The following is a 6,922-nucleotide window of genomic DNA, read 5'->3' on the forward strand; positions in this document are numbered from 1 at the left end:
AAAGCAGCAAGCATAGAAATGGGGGGAAGGGTGCAGAGAGCAAGCCATTTCGCCCTCATATTGTAAGCTACTACCACCCCTGCAGCACTGACACCATCCCCTTGCTCTCCTCTGACACAGGCTCAGGATATTTGCAAAGTGAAGACCCTGGCCTCCTGCTGTGTCATTTAGTTAAACTTTAAACTTCTCAAGTGGACCCTGTATCAACTATTACAGGGGAGGGGATTCTTATATAAGCTGTTTAAACTTGTGTGTCTGATTTCACTTCTTAATGTTATATTCTTGTGTGTCTGATTTCACTTCTTAATGTTATATTCTCAAGGGACATCCATTTACCTGTAAAAGGCCTCACATTTATCTTTCCTTATGAGAGTACAAGATGGGTTCATACTCCACATGTGCTATTTTTCAACCTGCTTTTAAACTTAAGTAACTTTTTGTTTAATATCAGTATGCCTGGATCACAATGGTTTTTATAAAATTCTATTGAATAGGTACTCCATATTGAATTAAGCCAATGCCTCGCTCTTTAAAATGGGTGATGCCCTCTAGTCCCAGCTTCTTAGCTGGGCCATAGCTGGCAGTTCTGAGGGCTGATGTAGGAAGACGTCAGACAGAAGCCTTGATTGAGAGAGAAGCCAGCAGGGTGAGCAGGAAGAGAGCCAGGGAGCTGGGGAGGAAGGAGGCTGCTTAGGCAGACAGAATAACAGACACAGAGAGAAGGTAATGAAAAGAGATGGAGATGCATGGAAAAATGGGGTCTGGAGCCAGAAAGTGTCATGAGACAGAAAAATCAGGATCATCCTGGGAGAGAGGGAGGTGGGAGGGATGGAGGAACGGAGGGAGGGAGAGCAAGGGAGCTTCACAGGAGCAGGAGAGGGGGAGACAGGAGAAAGAAGTGGTAGGGGTCAGTTTGGGAGAAGGCAGGACTCGGGGTGCATGAGAAGGAGTGGGGCAGGCAGACGTGTGTCTGGGCGCGTGGGAGCCTGCCCAGCCGTCCGCAGCCACAGCCCTGTCCAAGAGCTGCCTGCTTCCTTCCCTTCCCCTCCCGGGCCCTGGCCCAGGATCCTCGACTGGGTGATGACATTTCAAACAGGCCGGAGCCCAGACAAGGCAGGCTAACAAGTGGCTGTCTCTGCCCTGCCTGGCAGCTTCTCCTAAGTATTTCTCTCTGGCCCAGGGAGTGATTTTATCAGGGCATTTCTTGGATTGATTTAAAGGTGAACTTGGCCTTTGCAGCCTGCTGCATGCCAATTCTGGGCCCACGCCGGGTGGGGTTCTCCCTGTAGACTTGGGATTCCCTGTGAAGTTTGGAGTCTGCCCTTGGGAAGCCTACTGTGGGGAGCCCATTGACCCTGTGGGCTCTGGAAGAACAAAGCATGCATAAATGCTGTCATTCGGTGGCAACTCCCTGCAGGAACTCCACTTGCATCCTAGTAATGGTTTCCAGATGAGGGGGCCTGAGGTTGAGAGGGGTGAAGTCTCTTATCCAGTGCCACACAGCTCATCTGTAGATTTAATTCCAAAGTCTCAGGGCTGTCCAGTTCCTTACTAAAAGCCCCGGTGGCAGCCCTGAGATTGAGCTCTGCTGGTGTTCTGCTACCTGCAGTGTAACAGAGGAGCAACTACTCTGGCTCTGTAAGCCATCACCCTCTCAGGTTGCTGCTATCGGCTGCTGTCCTCCTCCACGGCGTCCAGGCCAGGGTGCTGTGGCAGAGCCATTCCTGGGAAACATGAAGATTTCCTCACTGGTAGGTTTAGCCCAAGAATTTCCTGGTAGCTCTGGTGTAGCTTTCAAGGCCTACAGTGCAATCCATGGGACACCTTCTCTCCCTCTCTCTGTCGCTCAGGGCCACCTCCGGCCTTGCCTTCCTCCGGCCCTCTCTCATGCCACACAGGCGTCTCCTCAGGAGGTCTGAGCATGCCCCATCCATCTTGGCATTTGTTTCTTGGAGAACCAATGCTACTGCCCCTCCAAGTCCCTCAGTTTCCTGCTGCTTGGGAGCCTGTCCTTTGGCCCTCATCCACGCACAGGGCAGGGCAGTGGGCATCATTTTAGGGATGACTCTAGGGAAACTGGCATTTTGGGGTGACCTGTGTGTACACATGAGGTGAGGGGCTCCCATCCCTGCCTGTCCCTAAGGCCATATTGACTTACAATGACTTGATGGCCTGTTTAGCTCCACGCCCTTGGTGGAGATTGCTACTTATTCACCAGCAGTGACATCCGGGGACACATAGCCATTCTACATGGCCCAGACTTCTGTGTGGCCCCTTCTCTCACGCTCTTTTCCCTCCCACAAATGGGAACTATCTGTGCTGGCAATCCACTGATGGTCAAGCCAATAATTTCGGAGATGAATTGCTAGAGAGACAAAATGGAAGATCCCCATGTGACCTTGTGAATGGAAACAGCCTGCCACTCTGGAACGATCACCGTGACTACTAAATATGGCAGCACACTTTTTTTAATCTCACTTGAGCCACCGAGTCATTATGGAACGTCTTTATGATGACACCTTTCCCTAAACATAAATAAATAGAAATTAGTACTGGCAGCAGGATGCCAGCCCAACAAAAACTCTAAAGTAAAAGTATCCTAAAATATGGTTTTGCTACATGCAAGGAGGGTCCATATCCTGTGGGCTGGAGAGTGGGTGACCCTTGTTAGCCCTTGTCAAAGCATTTGGTGAAACCATTTTGAAGACGATTTGGAAGCCATCGTACATTAACCAAGTCCATAGCTCTAGAAGAAATGGTTGGAAAGAGACGGAATATCAGTTCGCACTGCCTGCTTGATGTCTATGCTAAGACAGACAAGCAGAGAAGGTATCTAGGACATGAGGCTTCCAGGGGTGAAAGCTGCACCCTCCTTTGGAGCCCCCGCAGCAGGAGTTCAGACTGAGGTTGTTCAGCACCTTTCTCAAAGACCACCCAAGAAGGAAGGAGGCCCTGGGAAAAGTCCAATTAAGACTTTTATCTGCCTACACGACCACGTTGTTTTAGATTCATTCCAAAGTAGCCAGTATAGAATAAGAGAGCTGAACTAGACCAGAAAATTAAGTAACTGATGAGCCTTCAGCACTGACTGAGCAAACGTCTTTGGGGGTGGCTACTGGCACCTGGGACTGTCTGGAAATACTTTGCCCAAAAGTCTTTGAAGTATAAGGAGACGAGGGACAGGAAGTAGTGATTATGATCATTCGACTCCCAAACAACCCTAGGGAGACCAGAACTTTCAGTGCCCTCTTTGCTGCAGATGTAGCCAGAGAGAAAAGGAGAATTTCCAGAATGGGGTTGGCCACAGCAGCCAACCGAGGGCCGTCCTCCTCTCCCAGGGTCTCTGTTGCTGTGCACCAGTGTCTTCTGGATTTTCCATTCTTCCCTTTTCCCAGGGTGTGTGCATGTGTGTGTTCCTTATCCCTGTCCACTGCTATGGTCGGGGGATTTTGGGTGGTGGTGGTGGTAGTGTTGATGGTGATGGTAACAGATGGCTTGTCTTGCCATCTGTTGATGTGTCATTAGGCCATGACAAAAACCACCTGCAGTTCTGGAGAGGCCTTCTTCTCCCTGGCATATTCCTTCCCTTTGGTCTGGAAGTGTTGCTTGATGGAGCTTGGGATTTATTTCCTTGAAAGAGAGTGAATGTGTCCTGCTGTGGGAAGAAGGACTCATGGATACCTGGAAGCTAGCGGGCCAAGCACAGTGGACACTGCTGAAGGTGTGCTGACGTCTACTGTGCATATCCTCCTCGGCACAAAAGCAGGCTCAGCCCCTCAGCTTCCTTCACGGTGAGCAGGGTCACAAGCTTCTCCACACTGGAAAAAGCAAGAGATGTGCGCTCTGTGCTGTGTCTATACCTCAAGCCCATGAGCGTGTCACTCTTGTGCTCTTTTTCTCTCCCGCCTAACAGAAGATGGGCATATCTATGGCCTGCCTTTGGCCTAGCATGAGGGCAAGGCCTTGAAGGCCTCATGACACTGAGCCGCCAGTGGATGTGGAATCACACTCAAGAGGAATATTAGCCAAGAGAGAAAGAGGCTTCTATCGTCCTCCTAAGCCACTGCTTTCCTGTTAGGTCTCCTTAGTGCCTGGCATTAGCCTGACTAATACGAAGTTCTTCCCTCAATTGTGTCTGAGCCGTCTCCACCAGGCTGAGCCAGAGCAGGATTTCCCAGGACAGGGAAATGGCTCATTCTTTAGACTAGGATGGGGACATCAGATGGGCTGCAGTGCTGGGGGTGAGAGGGAGATGAAAGCGGCCCTGTAAGAGTCCTTAACTGGGACCAGGCTGTACTAGACCCTCGCCCTCCTCTGTTCCTCTCTTGCTGTGCATCCCAGAGCAAATTGTTTCCCCTTCTGTCCCTGGGGGACTCCAAGCTTTAAACCCTGAAGTTGACTTAAAGCCTGAGGCCTCTCTCATCCTGGGGACATCAGGTAGTAGCATATACAGAAACCAGGCATTCGGCTGCCTCTTGGACAGATGGGGAGACGGAGGCATGAAGTAGCAGCATCTCTGCTTCTTTCCTGTTGGCGTAGGTATCTGTGTATTTCCTGCCAAGTACTCCTTTAACTACACTTCATTTTCATTAGTGTTTATTTTGATTTTCAGTGTTTATTTTGATTTTCAGTGTTCTGTTGATCCACTGTATTTTTAGTTTGTATTTCCTCTTTAACCTAAGAGTTGTTTAAATGCTAGTTGTGAATATCTCTAGTTGGAGGAATATACTACTTTTCTCATGTAACTATTCTTTTTCTTAAATTTCATTGAGGCCAGACAGTATTTTCTGTAATATTTATCTTTTTGGAGATTATTTTTTGTGACCTAATGAGAGCTTCAAGGTCACATGAATGGATGACGCATTTAATATTTTCATGTCAGGTTTTCCTACCAAATTATATATATATATATATATATATATTTTTTTTTTTGTCTTTTTCCTTTTTATCGGTACCGGGGATTGAACTCACGACTGCCTGCTTGCAAGGCAGGCACTTATGCCGCTGAGCTAAATCCCCAGCCCCCCAAATTATATTATTAACGTCCTCTGTATCTGTGATCTTGACTATATTAGCCAGGTTTCATATTGCCGGGATAAAATATACAATACACACAATTTAAAGAAAGAGAAGTTTAAATTTGGCTCATGGTTTCAGGGCTTCAGTCCATACTGAGCTGACTCCAAGTTGGAAACATCATCGCGGAATGAGGTGTTGGAAGAAAGATGCTCAATTCATGGCCTCTGGGAAATAGATCAGGAGATAGTCAGAGATTAGGGCCCAGGATTGGATATAGTCCCCAAAGGAACATCTCTATGACCCACCCAAACACTCCCAGGTCTCTTAGGTGTCTCTGAAGCCAATCAAGTTGCCAGTCAAGATTAACTGTCACAAATCAGTAGTATTCACCATAAGCTGTCCTTCTATTCTTTCTGGAGACAAGATTATACTACATTTACCAACCCTCTTTATAGATTAGTGGCCCACAAATTAAGTTCTAACCAATGGGATGTGAGTAGAAATATGTGTGCTGCTTCTAGATGTAGGCCTTTTATAGAGGCTATAAAAATACCTCTTCCATATTTTATACCTTCTTTATGCCACCCTAAACTCAGATATGATGGTGGTTCATGATAGAATTGTGGGGGACAGTGGCTGAAAAGATAAGAAGTATGAAATATAAATGACTTTTATTTTGAGAATGTGGAGAGAGACACCCCCGATATCCTGGGGTGTGGTATCTCCCCCGGGGATCGGCCATCTCTCCGTGGAACATGTGGAGTGGGGGCATATAAGTAGCCTAGGTTTGGGGTGGAACCTAAGGGGCATTAGTGATGCACAGGTAGCCCATTGGCACTCGTTTGGTGCCAGAGGTAAATTCCTAGGGGTGGGGGAGATGGAGCTCCTTGGCTCCGCCTGAGGCTTTACCGGCTACAGTGTCCTGTCTGGGCCAAAACTCTTTCAGTTCCGCTTCTGTGATGCTAATGAGAATGCAGTCCTGGAGTCGGTAGACTGAACCTTAAGCAGACTCCGGCCATCTTGGAACACTTACTTTTTTCTAGTGAGAATGAAACTTTCGTTCTTTAGGTCATTGCTTTGTTGCCTCCTAACCTCTTGCTCTCTCACCATCAAAAACGCTTAGCACAACAAATATAAAACTTGGCACAGAGGCTGTAGTCTGAAACCCAACAGTCAAGCCGTAGGGACACAGATGTAGGAACACTCTTGGCTAAATTACAGATGAAATCTCTCCTGTAGGGCCCTCAAAGACAGATCCCAGCCTCCCAGTCTGCGCTTCAAAGAGAAGTTGGGAAGAGCTGGGAGGTTAGCACTGGCTGCGCCTTGTTACTTTTAGCAAGGTGTGCAGAGAAGAGAGACGACTTCTGTAAGTATTTGCCAGACTTGAAGCAGAGATGAAAGGAAACGGTGTCTAGAAAGGCAGAGGCTTCTGGAGGTTGAAAAAACCAACTGATTCTGTGGCCCAGTGAGCAGAAAATCAGACAGTTGTTTTAAGAGCCCGTGGCAGGCACAATCCAGTGAGCAGAACGCACAAGGGATCCAGCCTCCAGGCAAGCATCGGTCTGGGAGTGTTCATCTCACTTCAGCCTATTATTCCGGTGGTGTCAAAATAGCTGTCGTTAATGTGAGACAGAAAGGTGAGACTTGCACCAGGCAGCAAAGAAAAGAAGCAGGCCTGAGGGCTGTGTGGGAAAATAGCAGACCGTGTGACTCCCAGCTCCTGCAGTGCCTGCAAGCAGATCAGCTTCAATCTTAATACATCTTCCAAGAAATTATTTTTTTCCTTAAGAAACTATAAATGCTCATGATTTCCCCCAAGCAGCTTCAAGGAAAATGTATTTCCTGACACCCACTTCTGATGAGTACAATAAACAGACAAGGGAGGATCTTCCAGAAAGCAAAA

Source organism: Cavia porcellus, unplaced genomic scaffold (assembly GCF_034190915.1).
Source record: "Cavia porcellus strain 051 isolate PalLab524CR breed Dunkin Hartley unplaced genomic scaffold, mCavPor4.1 scaffold_17, whole genome shotgun sequence".
NCBI classification, from domain to species: domain Eukaryota; kingdom Metazoa; phylum Chordata; class Mammalia; order Rodentia; family Caviidae; genus Cavia; species Cavia porcellus.